General features: G+C 31.6%; 1 protein-coding gene across 1 annotated transcript in view; it reads right to left on the bottom strand.

Moving 5' to 3' along the window:
* The window catches only part of LOC115888037 (nephrin-like), a 409,016-nt gene that overhangs the window by 15,622 nt on the left and 373,842 nt on the right, over positions 1 to 19,552 (bottom strand).

The following is a 19,552-nucleotide window of genomic DNA, read 5'->3' as shown; positions in this document are numbered from 1 at the left end:
CCAATTAGGTCCATTTGCTCTCATCTCCTCAGCCCATTGCAGTCGCGTAATTTTGTGCTGTAAATTAAGCTTCGGAACACGTAGAGGCCTCTTTAAATGTAATCCTTTGTCATGGAGTCTTCTTGCTATGGTCTTTCTTGAAACATTTACTCCTTCAAGGCGAGCTAACTCATTGTTAATAGCAGTACTAGAAAGCAGGGGATTGCGTCGTGCAGTTAGGGATATTTGACGGTCTTGCACAGCAGTAGTAACTCTCTTGTTCCAGGCCAGTCTGTAACCTCGTTTGTCTTGAAACACCGCTTTGGTTAACTCCTACAATTTCAGCTATTGCATCTTGCCGGTAGCCCTGTTGAGACAGTGTTACTATTCTGACTCTATTAAACTGTGAAATAATGTTTCTGGGCATTTTAAGGCCAAAACAATGGTCAAATTTCTTCTGAAACCAAAGAGACCATAAATCGAAATGTGCAAGAGTTTGTAATAATATTGGGTCTGAACGATAAACATTGTTTTACCATATCCATTTAACAAAAAAATGTTTATTACAGATTAGAACCCGCGATATTATTTAGAAAAAAGCAAAAATGAATCCTGTAATACGTGGCGTATGCGGGCTTAATAAATTCAGATAACATTTTACCCAATAAGTTTAATTAACTTATTGTTCCGCGTTTTGAACAATATTCTCATTAGAATATTTTGCAATATAGCGGCAAAATTTTTACGGTTGATGGTCAGAATTACAGCGATAAAAAATAAATATACCGAACATGTATTATATTATATTTCAATGATTTAGTAATTATATTTAATTTTATCAAAATTAAAATCGTTTTTATTAGAAGATAGACACATGGCCAAAATTATTGAATATAACGATATTTTTATTTTATTTTGAACCTAATATGATTCTTTTTATATTTTTGGACATATTGGCTTACTACACGACTAACTAATATAAAATTAAAAATCTAAGTGGAACTAGGCTGTTATAACTTTATTTCATAATGAGTGAAAATCAACAAAAACCAATTTCATTTTAAACTGAAAATATTGAAAACAATTTTAATTATTTCTCATAACTAATAGTCTGTATTGCCTCCTCGAGCCTCAATGCAAACTGTGAGACGGCGTGGCATGCTCCCAATTAAGTTGTCCAGAAGATGTTCAGGAATGCCTTCCCATGTTTCGTGCGCACCAATTTTCAATTCATTTAAGGTACGGGGAGATCATTCCTTTTGGCAATATGGCCTTTTAGCATGTCCCAAGCATGCTCGATCACATTCATATCTGGAGACATCGGTGGCCACCACAGTTTTCTTATACCCTCTTTCTCAGAAAATTCGCGAACCGCTAAAGTGGTATGGGGAGGAGCATTATTGTCCATGTAAACAAATTCATCCCCCACTGTCCCTCGAAATGGACGCACAATTGGCTCTAAAACGTCTCTAAGATATGAGGCACCTGTCATTGTGCCGTCAATAAAAACAAGAGGAGTTCGAGCTCCGTGCATTATACCTGCCCATACCATAATGCTTCCCCCTTAAAACGGGACACGGGGTTGAGCTGCATTCAAGCGTGCTCATCCTCCAGATGCTCTCCAGACCAAAGTTCGTCGCGAGTCTGACACTAGGTAATTAAACAAGAATATTTAATCACTAAACATGACGAAATTCCAATTAGGTCCATTTGCTCTCATCTCCTCAGCCCATTGTAGTCACGTAATTTTGTGCTGTTAATTAAGCTTCGGAACACGTAGAGGCCTCTTTAAATGTAATCCTTTGTCATGGAGGCTTCTTGCTATGGTCTTTCTTGAAACATTTACTCCTTCAAGGAGAGCTAACTCATTTTTTATAGCAGTACTAGAAAGCAGGGAATTGCGTCGTGCAATTAGGGATATTTGAAGGTCTTGCACAGCAGTAGTAACTCTCTTGTTCCAGGCGAGTCTGTAACCTCGTTTGTCTCCCTGAATTTTTTAATATTCGCGAAACATCGCTTTGGTTAACTTCTACAATTTCAGCTATTGCAACTTGCCGGTAGCCCTGTTGAGACAGTGTTACTATTCTGACTCTATTAAACTGTGAAATAATGTTTCTGGGCATTTTAAGGCCAAAACAATGGTCAAATTTCTTCTGAAACCCAAGAGACCATAAATCGAAATGTGCAAGAGTTTGTAATAATATTGGGTCTGAACGATAAACATTGTTTACCATATCCATTTTAACAAAAAAAATGTTTATTACAGATTATCAAAGCTATGTGTAAAAATATATTCTTTAAATTCCTTTCCGTGTATTTTTTAACGATATATGCAATAATTTTGGCCATGTGTGTATTTATGTATCTGTAAAGGGGCGTCCAGACCAGATGAGTGAGCAGTAACGAGCGCGAGCGAACATTTATTCAAATTCGCTCGTGATTTCTGCTGCTCTCGAGCACATGATCAGCTTCCGTCCAGACCTAGCGATTATTTGTATGTTCGGCGTTGATCGGTGTGTGGCACTTCATATTCACAATGTCGGAAAAAATTATTGCTTGTGCGTCTTTCATTGTATTTTATAAATTGTTGAAACGTCAAAAGAGAAAACGACTGCAGAGGAGATGGTGGAACATAACTCTTTTTAAAAATCGAGTTTCTCATTGTGGTAACAATTTACCAAACGAGGTTGAAACAGAAGATTCTGGAAAATTTAAGAACTTTTGTCGGATGTCACATACATATTTTAATACTTATTAGATTTAATTGACATAAAAATAATGAAAAGCGATACCAATTACCGAAAAGCAATTTCACCTAGGGAAAGGCTAGCTATAACCTTACGGGTCTTGACAATTTTTGTACTCCTCTATTAGTTCTAAAACAACTTCATTCGGCCATTCCATTTTTAATATTCGATCGCAAACGTGGCAAACAAAATCCTATCCAAACCGAACGTGCAATAGCGCGAATTTTCTTTGATGTACCGACACGGCGTGGAACAGCGTCGAGCGCGAGCAAACAATCATTCGCTCGCTCGCAGAGCCATCCACACCAGTTAAGCGTTCCCATAGAACATACCCGAATTCTTGCTCGTTCTTGCTCGCTCATTCGGTCTGGACGCCCCTTAACAGTGAAAGTCGGAAATTCAGTGATTGTTATCATTCACTAGAAAATGCTAAAAATTACGCATTGGACCAGTGAATGTCGTATTTTAAAGAAATTTATCGACTTCTACCAGTAATTTCTAACATTCACTAGTGAAAATAACATTTACTAAAGGTTACCCATACTGTAAAAGTTATTCTATTGTACAGGGTAAATGTGGTGAGGAAGAGCGTTGGTGGAAGAACAAATAAAACTTTTAAGAATATTGAATCACCTCAATATTCAAACTGATCCACATATCGTAAAATTACAATATACTTCTTTAGTATATCTAAAATTATATAAAATAACGACATATAACCTTCTAAATACTAAAAAAACATAATAAACTTTTTAAAGTGTACAAAACAATTAAAAAAAAAGCATTCATAAACGGTTTTTTTTTCATGAGGTTTTTCATCGCGAACAAAATAAAGAATGTCCGAATTTTCTTTAACGGGAGCTATTAGTTTTTTTCAAACCCGCCACTTCAAGCATACACCAAAACGTTTAATAAGTTTATAGTAACTAGATTCCTTAATGACTTTTTCTCTGGCATGCTTAACTTTTGCTACGATGTCATTATATGAGATTATGAGAGCTGCACAGCACTTTTTACAACGATAACAAAACAATTATACATAACCACAAAAAACAAAGCGAATTTATGCTAGATGTCTGTCAACGTTGCCAATATTTAACCCAATTTAATGTTTTTCTTATACTGCCAATTATTCTACTTATCCTTATTTATCCTTATATTTTACAACAGGTGGCAACTGCGTAAACTGAATCTGAGAAACTCACTGCTATTCACTAGCGGGAATGCTAGTAATTTCACTAGCATTCACTAGTAAAAGTTTGTTTCAAAAGTAGCTGTTGAGCTTTTACTGACGTAGTTTTAGCAAATCAGTGAAAGTGAGCTTTTACTAGTAATTGTTAACAATCACTGATTACCAACTTCTACTGTAACATATCTACTGATTTTAGGGTACCTCAGGTTCGTGTATTGCGCTTAAAGCTCATGTGACCATTTGTATTTTTGAGTTTGGTTCATTCAACGTCATTATTATAATTTCATTCGATTTGATTTTGTGAATGACATCTACTACCTGGGTCTTTTGTCGTATCCACTCTATTCTTTTACGGTCAATCTTGGTTATTCCCAGCAGATTTCTTTGCATCGAGCATTGTGCGACCTGCAGTTCCCTTATGATGTCTGTTTTAAGTGTCCAGGTTTCGCATGCATAGGTTATGACTGGTAGAACACATTGGTCGAATGTTTTCTTCTTTAGATAAAGTGGCATTCTAGATTTGAATATGATTGAGTTTCTTCCATAAATACTCCATGCTAACATAACTCTTCTGTTGATTTCTGGTAGTAGAGATCCTGAGCTGTGTATTAGTTGCCCCAAATATAAATACTCTTCTTCTATTTCTAGTGTTGTGTTATTTATTAGAATGTGTTTTCTTTCCTCTAATTCGTTGTACATTAGCTTATTATAAATAAATAAATAAATAAATAAATAAATAAATAAATAAATAAATAAATAAATAAATAAATAAATAAATAAATAAATAAATAAATAAATAAATAAATAAATAAATAAATAAATAAATAAATAAATAAATAAATAAATAAATAAATAAATAAATAAATAAATAAATAAATAAATAAATAAATAAATAAATAAATAAATAAATAAATAAATAAATAAATAAATAAATAAATAAATAAATAAATAAATAAATAAATAAATAAATAAATAAATAAATAAATAAATAAATAAATAAATAAATAAATAAATAAATAAATAAATAAATAAATAAATAAATAAATAAATAAATAAATAAATAAATAAATAAATAAATAAATAAATAAATAAATAAATAAAATAAATAAATAATGGAAATAAATAAATAAATAAATAAATAAATAAATAAATAAATAAATAAATAAATAAATAAATAAATAAATAAATAAATAAATAAATAAATAAATAAATAAATAAATAAATAAATAAATAAATAAATAAATAAATAAATAAATAAATAAATAAATAAATAAATAAATAAATAAATAAATAAATAAATAAATGCCTTTATTGTCAATTTTTTTTTAATTTGTAGACAAAGGTAAATTAAACAAACAAAATAAACAAACAAGGTACACAAACAAACAAACAAAAGATAATACAAAACATTATACAAATAATATTGTCAGTCTTATTGTTTAAAATAAACATTTATAAATGTTTACAATGTCAGAGAACAAAAAAATAAAAACAACATTCAAAAATATTTAGCTAGTTTATTGTAAATATCAATGACCTCTAAATAAATTTATTTCGATGTCATTAGTAAATATAGCAATAGCAAACATTAGACCAGCTTTCAATGCTTTGCGAAATGAAGAAAATGATCTTATGGATTTGATTTCAAATGGCAGGTGATTGTGCATTTTTTTCGAGTTGTATAATATTGAACTTTTAACTAACTCTGAGCGTGGGCTAGGTAGATAAAGATCTTGCTTCGCGTTCCTGAGTGGATAAGTGTGAGATGGCCTTTCTTGAGAAGCTGATACATGTTTACGTATTAGGCAAACGGATTCAAATATAAATAAGGAAGAGTCAATATTTTTAATTTTTTAAAAAAGTCCTGGCAATGAGTTCTGCTGTTTAGTCCCAGTGAATATCGAACAGCTCTCTTCTGGAGCTTGAAAATGCGGTCAAATTGAGTCGCACAACACGTACCCCAGAATGGAAGGGCATACCTGAGGTGCGACTCAAAAAGTGCATAATAAACAGTTCTAGCCTCTGACAAGTTAAGCTCCTTAGAAACAGATCTTAAAGCAAAACAGGCAGAGCTCAATTTTTTCGACAAAGCTTCGATATGTATGTCCCACTTCAGAGAATTGTCTACAACAAGCCCTAAGAATTTTACAGACTTTACGACGTCAATGGAGGTGTTGTTAAGTACAAAAGGCTGCAGCGAGTTTTTATACGACAAAGCTTTAGTTTTAGAAATGTTGAGACTCAGGAGGTTCGAGTCGCACCAAGATTTAATAGTGATTAAGTCATTTGATATAATTCTATGAAGTGCCGTGACGTCCTTGTTGCTCCAAATGAAGCTAGTGTCGTCCGCAAAAAGACATATTTTGCCACTGATGTTTATGTTAGCAATGTCGTTAATAAAAGAAGTAACAAAATAGGGCCTAGTACTGAGCCTTGTGGTACTCCACATTCTATTGGCTTGCTAGAAGACAACGTGGTATCCATCCTCACAAGTTGACTTCTGTTGCTCAGATACGACTTCTGAAACTCAGATACGATCTCAGAAACCATTCGAGAGATGTTCCTCTGAACCTATAGTGCTCCAGTTTATTAATTAGGATCTTATGATTTACTCAATCGAACGCCTTAGAAAAATCACAGAAAATTGTTGCTGTAGAATGATGGTTATTTAGGCTGGAGTAAACTTTATTAAGGAGGGAAAACATAGCGTCATTTGTGGACTTGTTGCTTATAAATTCAAATTGATATTCAGTAAGTATTTTGTACTTAAACAGAAAAGATACCAGCCTTCTTTTAACCAACCTTTCTATGATCTTAGATAGCGTTGGAAGGAGTGCAATTGAGCGATAGTTAGAAGCTTCATCTTTGTCTCCTCCTTTATGCAGAGGAATGATTATTGCCGTCATTATTGCTGGCTGTATTTAGTTCGTTAATTTGTGCTTGTAGTTCTTCAGAACTATTGGCAATTAGGTTAAATCGCTCTTAACCTAACATAAAAAAAAACAATATAAAATATACAATGCAAAAATATACAGAAACGCCAAATTAAATTACCAAATAAAATATTTGATAACGTTCTCACGTCATCTCGAATATAAATATTTTTTTCCCGCTCCAGGCAAAAACAAAAATAAATCTCGTCATTTTGTAATTGCGTTATAAATTTCAGGATTAAAAGATGGAACGTATGAAAAGCTTTACAACAGCACGAGGGCCTCGTTTTTATTATTAAAAATGTTTTGTTTTTCTCCTCTGTTTTTGTTGTAAATATTTCAGGTGAATTACAATAAAAAAAATATCGTGGCTATAAAAACAAGCTATTAATTAATGAATTGTTTTGCGTTGCGCTCACTCAAATATGTTTCATATTTGATGATTTCAAAGCGGTTCTTTTTGGTAATTTTTCTAATGTGCTTTATTATCCGGATGATATTAAATAAATAATTACTTTACGTGATATAAGTCCAATCCGTTAAAAACAAGGATCATATTTTATTTACTACAACGGGGAATTAAATTTTAACACATTTCCCGAGTGTCGTCAACCAGAAAATAAAATTTTTCAGACATTAAAAATAATTTAAAGACTTACGAATTGTTAAGTTTGAAAGCTTATCAATATTCTAACGATGAATATATTAAATATTATAATTAATAGATTGAATATTTAAGAAAAAATAGAGTTGGACTTCAAAAAAATGTTCAAATGTCCGAAACAAAAAAAATATTAAGTGTGGCATATCATTGGATTCAGGAAACCGAGTTCTTTCAAAACATAAAATAAAAAATTCAGGTCCGTATTCAAAAAAATTAAGTTGGCCTCTGTATCTGACAAAGTATCAGCTAATTTGAAAATCTAAAAATACTATCAGATAGCTCTAATAAAATGGCTATGAGAATGTGCAATTAGATTTTTGATTTTCTAAAACGTAACGACAGGAAAAAATAAAATTGATTTAAAAAAATTCGTTTTTCCAAAAAACTCAGCAATCCTTGAATTTTTTTTGAAAACTTTTTTGATCTTTGTGAACATCCGAAAGCGCAACTTTGCCCCAATTTAACTATCTTCGTATCTAGTTACTGTTACCGAGATACCAATGCACGTACCTCGAATTTGTAGCACCCTGTATACAGAGTGGTCCGAACTATTTTTTGGAGACTTCGGCAGTATTTCTATACAGGTATTCAGTATTTTTATACAGGTATGGACGAGTCATATTGATATCAAAATCAAATTTGTCAAGTCAAAAAACTCCCAGTCACGAATTTTCATCCAAATATTGACGTTACTTCAGAAATTATTTGGAAAAAATCGAAATAAAAATGAAACTTTTACACCCTGTATCTCCGAAACTAAGCATTTTAAGACATACATTTTTACGTTAAGTTTTTTACTTATTTTTATCTGCAGAACATGCTGTCTAAGTTTCCGGAATACAGTTCGAACCACCCTGTAGATGAGCTAATATAAACTTTTTTTCTTAAAAACATACGAGAAGTTATAGAATAAACACACTAAGGTATATCCAAAATTTACCATTTCTGAAAAATAAATAATAATATTTTTACAGCCAAAATGACATCTACTGAAATTTGATACTTATTCTCTTCTCTATTCGAATTTTTAAAAATATTCTGAATTTACATTTTTTTATTCTTATATTCCGTTTATAATGTAACAAAGTGTATGCAGTAAACACAACGAAATATTTTTGCAGAAATTATTTACAATTCAAATATGTAGAGAAAAATTAAAAATTTAAATACAAAAATTGGCATACCGGTGTATATGTTAGCGTGCACAATATGCTACTTTTTATCGGTATTTTAATAGGAAGTAAATTTTACGTTTTGTTTTAAAATTTTACAGCAGATTGAAAAGATCGACAATGTTGTATTATTTGCATTTTTTTCATTGATCTGTTTAAGTCTGTTGCCATACATTAATATTGTCTAATGATGGCTGAATACATTTAATACATTCAATACATTTAAAAAATGTAATATACCAAATACCCTGTGAATGCGATAAATTTTACATTGGTGAAACATCTTAAATGTTAGAATTAAAGAACATAAAAAAACATTATTTAAGAAAGGGAGATTTTCACAAATCTAAGATTTGTCAGAATTCATGGGACACAGGGCACAGAATAAATTTTAATAACGCCAAAATTATAATGAAAGCAGCGATAGCCTCTAAAAGAAAAATAAAAGAGGCTTTTTTAATTCAATATAATAAAAATAAATGTATGGCTCATGCATCTGTAGATTTTAGAAATGTATGGCAATCGCTTCTTTGATTTTAAAGAACATAACATAAATAAACATAACATACGTAAAATTTAAAAATAATCATACAGAAAGTTTAGGCTTTTTGGTTTTACCTTATTCAGTAATTGTTAATTTTGAAGTTTAACTCATTGCCTGGAAACTTATAGGGTGAAATTTTGATAAAATAATTTAGTACACACTAAAAACGCGGTATGTCGCTAGTGGTAGGAAAAATAATTTTTAGAGGTTACTAGTTTATTTGGTTGCCTGTGATATGCATATACAGGGTGTTTCCTAATTAATCTAAAAAATAAAAAATCGTTAGAAAACGAATTAAGGCGGGCTCTTAATAAGTATATTTATATTTTTCTCGACAACCGTTTGATGAACAAGAAAAACTCAAAAGATCAATTTTGTTGAAAAGGATGGCCAGTCAAGAAAAAAATATATTTTCTTTAAAAAAGCAGTGGTGTACCATTTATGTTAAGCCAAAAATCGATTTTTTTTAATTTTTAACACCCTGTAGATCAGAAAGGAAGTACTTTAGACCTAATGGTTATATAAAAATTATTTTAAGAACACATGAGAAATCACACCATAATTTTTTTAGACTAATTCGAAAACACCCTGTATATTGTCAACTTGACAATGACTGCTGATAAATAAAAAAAAACCTTTTCAGTGAAAAAAGCCTGATTTTCGCAGGAAAAATTTTGATTTTTATTGAATTTGGGCCTGCGTTTGCAAATACTCGTTTGTTTGTTAATTTTCTATCTATCTAAATTTTAAATATCATAGTCAGAAATAGTTTTATTATTTATTAACTGTAAAAATGGTGTTTTCTTGTTGTGTTGCATCTTGCAAAGAAACTAACAAAAGTGCAAACATGTACGTGTTTCCAAAAGACGATAAGGTATGTATCTTAGATAAAAGAAAATATATGGTATGTATTCGTTGTTTGATTTTTTTTTCGTTCACTTTAAAATCTATAAATCTCGGTCTATTCATTAGACAGCCAGTCGACTTACGATACATGAAACTCTGTAAAATAAATAAAAAAAATAAATTGTAAAATATATATATTCTTATGTTTTATTAAAGTTACTCTGATATACTAATATATCAGTGTAACTTTAAAAATAAATCCTTTGAATTCAAAAAATATAAAAATAAAAACATTTACAGCAGAAAAGGCGAAGGCGCTGGGTTAAACGTAGTCTCCACTAAAAACACGGAGGGGCGCTTTGACCCAAAATTTTACTATTAAGTTTCATATCTATCTTAATAGTAGATTATTTTCTTTTATCTATATATGGTTTAACTTAATATAATGTCATTTTAACAGAACGTCAACGGTTTCTTTTAGACGTATCCGTTTTAAAAAGTAAAGTGTTCTCGAATAGTTCAATTCAAATATTTTAAATAGTTTTTTTCTTCATTCTTTGTATTTTTTTGCTTCCGACGACGGAAAGAGATAAACTTTCCGAAACGTTAAGCATTTTTTTCTTTGTTAGGGAAATTTTTATAACTGTAAACGTAACTTCTGAAAAGCAGCGTCCGTTTAGGTTTAACGCAGAAGTGTTTACAAAAAATAACTATTTTCGTCATACTATATTGTTATATTATTATAACATAAGCAAAATCAGAATGGAAAAGATGCATATAACGTCCGCCGGACGTTATCATAACGGCCGGCGGCCGTTAAGTTTCTAAGGTAATCGTAACGTCTGTCACCTGCAACAATGACTATTTATTGTCAGTTGGACTTTTCAAAAATTGGGAAAATAGACCATAGCGAGATGTCGCGAGAAATTCCGTTGGAAATACAGGAGGAAGCGGCTGCGGCTACTCAAAATTATACTTCCGACTATAACCAGAGAGAGATATCAGCAGGAATATGACAATTTTTTGAAGTGGCGGCAGGATAGAAGTATAAACAGCGTAAATGAAGCGGTATTGCTGGCTTATGCTAAAAGAATGTCTGAAATGTATTCTCCTACATCACTGTGGACAAAGATATCCATGCTGAAGCTTGCGTTGAGAGTATATGAAAACATCGACATATCAAGGTAAAAAGCCATTATATTCTTCGATATTTAATCATACTCATCTAAATTATATTTGTTCATAGATTTGGTAAACTGTTCATGTTTCTGAGGCGCAAAAACGAAGGTTATTCACCAAAAAAAGCCAAAGTTCTGTCGGAGAATGACATAAATAATTTTCTACTGGATGCCGATGATTACACCTGGTTACTCGAAAAATTGTATTGGTGCTTGGTATTCTTGGAGCTTGTAGGCGCAGCGAGCTTTGGTCACTCACAGTTGATGATTTCGAAGATTCGGAGAAAAATATTCTTGTCTCATTAAGAAATACTAAAAATAAGAAAGATAGGAAATTTCTTATTCCAAAAACGGGCCTTCCGTTTGATGCCTATGGTTTATACAAAAATACATCAACCTGCGTCCTCGTAACTTTGACAATCCAAAATTTTTCATTGGTTACAAGAAAGGCAAGTGTGTTAAGCAAATCGTCGGTATACATACCATCGGGGAGCGTACCGCAGAAAATTGCAAAATTTTTTGAACTTGGAGAATCCAGAACGTTATACAGGGCATTCATTTCGTAGATCATCAGCAACCATGCTCGCCGAAAATGGTGGTGATTTACTATCGCTAAAGGAGCTAGGAGGATGGGAGTCTTCAACAGTGGCAGAAACTTACATAGAAAAATCAGTTTCCAAAGAATGAAAATAACAAATCAACTTTTTTCATGATAGCTCCAAAAATAATGTGTCTTTAGTGGATACAAATATTTGCCATTCTTCAGTAGCATCATCTTCTTCTATAAAATCTGTAAATCCCTGGGAAGGATTACAGATTTCTAAGAACAACAAGTGCACTTTTAATTTCCATGTTCATTATCATGAAAAATGAATTTTAGTATAAGACATTATGTATTTTTATCCTTACTTGTGTTATTGTTCAATAAAATTTGTTATTAAATAGTAGTGTTTATTGCTCTAAAAAATCTGCAGTATGACGAAAAATCTAGAACGCAACACGGCCGATAACAAATAACGGCCTTGGCTGCTTATGATCCTCGGCTATCGCCTCGGATCACAAACTTCAGCCCGGCCGTTATTTGTTGTTTATCGGCCTTATTACGTTAATAACTATTTATTTTGTAGATTTTTCTTGCAGTGCAGTGGCGCAAAAGAATTTTTTTGGAGAGGTGATTCTGTTTGTTTGTGAATGCAGTGTTCATTCATCAATTAATAGAATACTTAAATGCTCCTGATTTTATTTAGTCTGGTTTATTTTATGGGGAAATGTTAAAGACAGTGTTTATAGAACTCGACAAACTAGTGTCGATAACATGAGAGAAATTATTGTAGCTGCTTTTCGAGGTAGAACTCCACGTATGCAAAAAATACAACTTTGATGTGTACTACTACTGCCGTTACTCGCTGACGTGTATATGACACGCATTAGAAGATGGTCACGCAAGGCGTTTCCTTTCATGAGCTTTTCAGTGTTGCAGTATAATAACGAACAACTTTGATGTATGATTAATATTCCCTACCGACCCTTAAACTGACAGCAGTGTTCTGGTGTTATACAGGGTATTTTAAAAACATGTTCCATCGCTCGTGGGCAAATTCCTCGTGTAAAAATAAAATTAATTTTTTATATCAACATAAACTTAATTCTTTTCGAATTATTATTATTTTCTTCAAAGCACCTGTAGCGATTCAAATGACGTTTTGGGTTTGAAAATTACTTTAAGTGTTACTTAAGTGTAAGGCTAAAAAATGTTGACAGATTCACAAGGAACGTGCATGTGGGTTATCAGTGGAAATAACTGACTATACTCTGTTTTTTTTTTTCTCAGGTAAAATTCCGACAGACGATGAAAAAGCAGATGTCGTCTCTTGTTGTTTAAAAACAAGTTTGTTAATTTGTCAAACTCTTGCAAAGGTTATAGCTTTGTGCCAAATCTTGTCAAATAGAAATGATAAATATTTTGCATTTTGCATTTTGGACTGTGTTACTACGTGGAGGAAAAATCGAGTGAAAATTAACTGTAGAACCCAGAGCACAGTTTATGGTTAATACTCGCTGCCCAGGCAGAAAGTCTTATACAGATACACCAATAAAGTTACTATCAATAAAGTTCGTATACCATCTCGTCGTAGATAAGTGCATCTCGAATATGGTAGAAGGACCATACTAAAAACTCGAGTAGCTGTAAAATATCGACATCACACGATAGGTAAATAATGGATTTTAGTACTGCAGAAAAATAATGTCAAAAGGTACTGGTTTAAAAAAATTAAGATTAAAGTTAATTAATCAACCTGTGAGGTATAAAATTTGGTAAGTTACTTGTCAGTCAAATTTTAAATACATATATTAAATTCCTGCTATGCGTTCCAGTTGTACCAACTTATTTATTTGTAAAATAAAATAAACTACTTTGTAATTAAAATGACAGACACATCTATCACTGTCAAGGATCTTCTCGTTGGACAGACTATACCAAATGTCTCTGATCTACCAAATACGTACACTTATTTACAACTCACCCTGTAAGAAAGTTTAAACTTACAAACAAAAATCATGTGAATATTGAAAAAATATTTAAATTTCTGTTTACATTTATCGGCTTTAATTACCAAAATTAATAAATTCGCAAAATTAATAAACATTCGATAATGTAATATGATGTTTACCGCTTAATATATTCAAATTTGTAATTATATTTGCACAGAGTTACATTTCCATGTACGATTTCCATTAAAATTCAACCGCAACGAACTAAACCCGGATTTCCCATTGGCATTATATCGCATTATTTGGTCCACTCAAAATATTAAGCTAATTTTTTGTAATTTCATTAAAAAACGAGCTTGTATATTTAAATTGGATTTGTTTGCGAAATGTAATTCAAACATTTACGTTGTCCGGCAAAACGTTTTTGGAATTAAAAGATTCTAGAAAATTAAAAATTACTGGTATAATAGTGTATGCTTGTTTTTAATAGGGTAATACGATCGTTTTATTTTGTTCAAAACACATTATAACAATTAAATCTGCTTTATTTAAACAGAAAATACCCGGTTTACGAATATCATAAATACAATAAAACTGAGGATCATAAAATTCGTAATAAAATTAATTTCAATATAGCATTATTATACCGGGTGCGTCTTAAAAGTGGCTCACCCCCCACAACTTTTTTATTTTTTCAGATAAAAAACGAGATTTGGTATATTAGTATATGACATAAATTAGGATTGATTGACGTATTCAATCTTTTTAGACCACTTTCTGTTTCATGGGAAATGACTACAACTTTTGATTTTTAAATGGCATCCTCGGTATTTTTTACTTTATTCGATAGAAAATGACACTCTGAATAGAATGACATATATACGGCTACGTTAAAAACACTAATTTTTAATCAAGGAGCCTTGGAAAAATATAATAATAATGTTTTTCGTGTCTTGTCCTGGCCGATTAAAAGATGCCCAAATCGTATTTTTGATCATATCTCAATTTTTTCATTTTTTACGAATAATTTGGTACCACGCACTTGGTATTTCGAGTCAAATTGTCATTATGAACTGCCATGTTACAATTACCAATAAACCATATACGAGAATATCAAAAGTATGTATAATATGATATGACATTCTATGCAGAGTGTCATTTTCTATCGAATAAAGTGAAAAAATACCGAGTATGTCATTTAAAAATCAAAATTTGTAGTCATTTCCGGTGAAACAGGAAGTGACCGAACACAACTGAATACGTCTTATGATATATACTAACATCACAAATGCTGTTTTTTTTATTTAAAAAAATAAAAAAGTTATAGGGGTGAGCCTCCTTTGAGACGCACCCGGTATAGAGTGAGTCTCAAATAAGTCTTCACTGTTCGGACGGCATGAAGTTTGTCAGTATCAGGTAGTTACTAACCAGAACCGTTGACTGAAAGAATTGGGAAGAGACGCAACCTAATAGGCAAATTCGTGGCAAGGGTCATTTGATTTTCCCTTACGTCCCAAGTGCTGTACGGTGGTGCCTCTACTCGTTCTGCGGCCAGCTCATAAAACACTCATTTTCTCTAATTCTGCTAGCGCAGGCATATCGAAGACGGTGCGGAGTTGAAAGCGACAGTGTTGCCATATTAAAATGTGTAATATCGGTAATACGTTTGACGAAAATATCTTTGGCTGAAAAATCCGCTTTTTATGTATTGAAAATTTATTCGTGTTAAACATAGAATAAACAACAAAAATAAAAATTCTTTTATAGGTACTGAATATTACGTATGATCGAAAAAAGTCGTTTAGTTGGATTGGAAATGACGAACTATTGATATTTACCATAATATTTTACATATGAAATATCAGCGATTTTCATTTCCGAGCCAACTCTTACGTCGTCCTTTGTTTAATCATATATATTATATTACCCACAAAATTCGTAAATCTACGGATTCATCCATAGTTCTGGCAACACTGTTTCATCTGTTTCACTGTTCGGCAACCACCCACTCTGTCGATTGAAAGCAGAACTACGGTACAGTATTCTTTATCCGCTGCGCTGTAAAGGACTACCAGCGCGCAGCGGCGCAGAGCTAAACTAAATCTCGGACAGGTTGACTAACGGCGACGGTATCGCCAGTTATATCTCGGACAGGTTTTGTGCCACAAAATCGCCCATAAGGTTGCGCATCTCCTTCAATCTACGCTAAAACAATGCAGTTCTTAATAGGCATTTTTCTGCATCCAAAACTAAAACAACTAATAGTATATTATAAACCTCGGAGGAAAGTTTTCATTATTGTCTCGAGATTTAGTTAATCTCTCAATAATAATGAAAACTTTCCTCCGAGGTTTGTATACTATTTTATTTACAACCACATCATTAATTAAAAATAGGGACAGTATTTTATTTTGAAAAAAATATGCGAAAATTTGTCGTTTTCTGTTTTGGTATTTCGATATCTATAGTTACCGGACTTAACCTTCAACAGTAAAACAAACAACTAAGTGATGAATATTCGAATTAATATAACATAGAAAACCAGAATGTTGTCGGAAAGTTCTGAAAATGAAGACTACCTTAATATTGGTACTCCACCAGAACTTACAGAAGCTGCAAAAAGAGCAGAAGCCAGTTTACTTCCAGAGAAAACTAGGGGATGATATGAAATATCATTGAAAGTATACGAAAAATGGTGTGCCGAAAGAAATGCTAAGAATATTGCTTCGGAGACAGTTTTGATGTCGTATTTTAGCGACATGGCAAGGCAGAAAAAGCCATCTACTCTTTAGGCTACGTACAGCATGTCAATGAGTGAAACACATCATCAAATTTGACCATTAATTTCAACAAATAAATGTATTAAAATCTTCAATTATTATTGTTAATCTTCTTGTTTATTTTTGTTGATGTTAGATAAGTATTTAATAAAGATATTACAAGAATATTTTGCTTAATTAAATAAGGCGAGAAATAAGAAAAACCGAGTGAGGGAAATGGGTGAGGGAATAAATGTAGATAATTTGACACTTTCAATTTTTTTAAAAGTCAGTAATGTCAGTATTACATAATAATATGTGGTTGTAAATAAACTAATTTTACGTACCATTTGCGTGAAAATTTCATTAAAAAATCTATTATGAAGCTTTTTCAAAACATAATGTGACACCATGTATATTTTTAATTCCATAAAAAAATCAAATAGTTTTCAAAATAATTTTATTATCTATATTCCCCATTCAGAAGTTTATATTCACGTTCTTCTTTTCCTACTCCGACTTTTCATATTAATTGGACCAATTATCACACCAAATCCAGAATTTCTTCCACCGCTACAGAACCCTAGGCAAACGAACACTCGAGCTCAAGCCCGAGTCCTATGGTATATTAAACTAATTTCGTGCCTTCGAAAGTTTCGTTTGCCAGGCAGGATCTCCTATGGAGCGTTGCAGTATAATAACGAACAACTTTGATGTATGATTAATATTTCCTACCGACCCTTAAACTGACAGCAGTGTTCTGGTGTTATACAGGGTATTTTAAAAACATGTTCCATCGCTCGTGAGGAGATTCCTCATGTAAAAATAAAATTTATTTTTTATATCAACATAAACTTAATTCTTTTCGAATTATTATTATTTTCTTCAAAGCACCTGTAGCGATTAAAATGACGTTTTGGGTTTGAAAATTACTTTAAGTGTTACTTAAGTGTAAGGCTAAAAAATGTTGACAGATTCACAAGGAATGTGCATGTGGGTTATCAGTGGAAATAACTGACTATACTCTGTTTTTTTTTCTCAGGTAAAATTCCGACAGACGATGAAAAAAAGCAGATGTCGTCTCTTGTTGTTTAAAACAAGTTTGTTAATTTGTCAAACTCTTGCAAAAGGTTATAGCTTTGTGCCAAATTTTGTCAAATAGAAATGATAAATATTTTGCATTTTGCATTTTGGACTGTGTTACTACGTGTGTAACTCAAGAGCAAATTAAGTGTTATCCAAACCATAATTTACAGTTAATATTCAAAGACACAGTTTGCCAGAGAGTTGCAAATTAGCCACAAATAAAGTTTGTATAACATCTTGTATATAGTACCAAAAACTGGAGTATCTGTAAAATATCATCACACGATAGGTAAATAATACATTTTAGATAATACAGATAACTGGTTTAAAAAAATCAAGATTAAAGTTATTTAACCCACTAACTTACTTCAGTAAGTGTTATTATTAATAAAATATTTTGTTTTATTTATTCTTTTGCAATATTATTTTTTTTAATTGTACATAATTTATATTGATAAATGTAATAATAAATTCAGACTGTTGCTTGAGATTAAACTAAGAACTAGGTATGTGGTGTTAAGGTAACATCTGGTATGGGTGGTGTTTTGTTTAAAATACACCCTTGTTAATTTTGTTTTGTATTAACACATACCGTAATTTTTTTAATATAACAACTCGATTAGATTTTTTCAGTTTTATACAGTTTTTTTTTCACAATATTTTGAAGTAATCAATTGTCACTCAAATTTTAAATATATTAATTTTCTGCTATGCGTTCCAATTTGTACCAACTTATTTTTTTGTAAAATAAAATAAACTACTTTGAAATTAAAATGACACATCTATCACTGTCAAGGATTTTGTCGTTGGAGAGACTATATTTTTTCTTTTGCTAACAAAATTGAGTAGGCCGATTAATGCTGATTAAAAGTTCTATTTTGATATTTTGCGTTTATCTCATATCTCATATCTCATGAAGAAAAAATATTCCAATCATAACGCATATGCACGTCTCTGGTAAATCTCTCGACAGTTTTTTAGCATTAGAATATATAGTACTTATAGCCATCTTTTACTCTCAAAATATCATTCGAATTGCTTAATGCACTTGGATGCCATCCAATATCTATATAATAAAGGAATCTATATAATAAATCGAAAAAAACGAATCTATTTACGTTAGGAATAAGAATGACGGGTAAATGTATTTTACAATACCAATTAAACAAAAATAAAAATATTCTGTTTTAAAAAAGAAAACAGGTACAAAACCTTCAAAGATTTATGGTTTTCTGTAAAGATAATCGCGTAACACTTTCTCCGAAAATTCATTAAGTGCGAAAAGGATTCTGTTTACTTCAAAAATTACGGTCCGGAGGTGGATGATCGGGGAAAAGTTGCTTCTTCGCGAACCCCCCGACGATAATCATTTATAAAACGAACCCCCTGGGGGCTGGGGAGCAGTAATAAAGGGGTGCCGAAAAATAAGTCGGGAAGAAAGGAGTTTATATTCGATATTAAGAACGGAGAGGGAGAGTTACGCCTCAAGGTTTTATCCGGAAGATTTGTTTCAGACTCGGTTTTGAGATTTGTAATTTTTGTATTTAGGTTGATTATATGCCGTAAATTTAACGTTTTTAGGGGGAAGGATAAATTTGTTCTGTTTTTTTTATTATTTTACACGGTAAGTTTTAAATAAGTGCAAATAATTTTAGAGGTATTATATTTCGAACCCAGAAACACACATTGAGGTTTTTTTCGAGGCGAATTGGAATAATTTTGAACGATTTTTTGGATTTGTTTGTAATTTTCAGTTAACAAACATAATTGCATGATAGTATGGCAATAGTTGATTACATTTACAAGAAAGAAAACCCAGTGATTCTCAAAAGAGATCCAGTGTTTCTCAAAATTAAGCAAAAAATCATTTTTTTTAATTTTCAAAGTAAAATAACTCGGTTCTTTTGGACTTATTTGATAAACGGTAAAGAGAAAATATCGATGGTCTAGTTCACAAAA

The sequence above is a fragment of the Sitophilus oryzae genome, unplaced genomic scaffold (assembly GCF_002938485.1).
Source record: "Sitophilus oryzae breed Bouriz unplaced genomic scaffold, Soryzae_2.0 scaffold_682_pilon_pilon, whole genome shotgun sequence".
NCBI lineage: Eukaryota > Metazoa > Arthropoda > Insecta > Coleoptera > Curculionidae > Sitophilus > Sitophilus oryzae.
The sequence above is the reverse complement of the archived record's forward strand: the minus strand, read 5'-3'. Positions and strand labels throughout refer to the sequence as shown.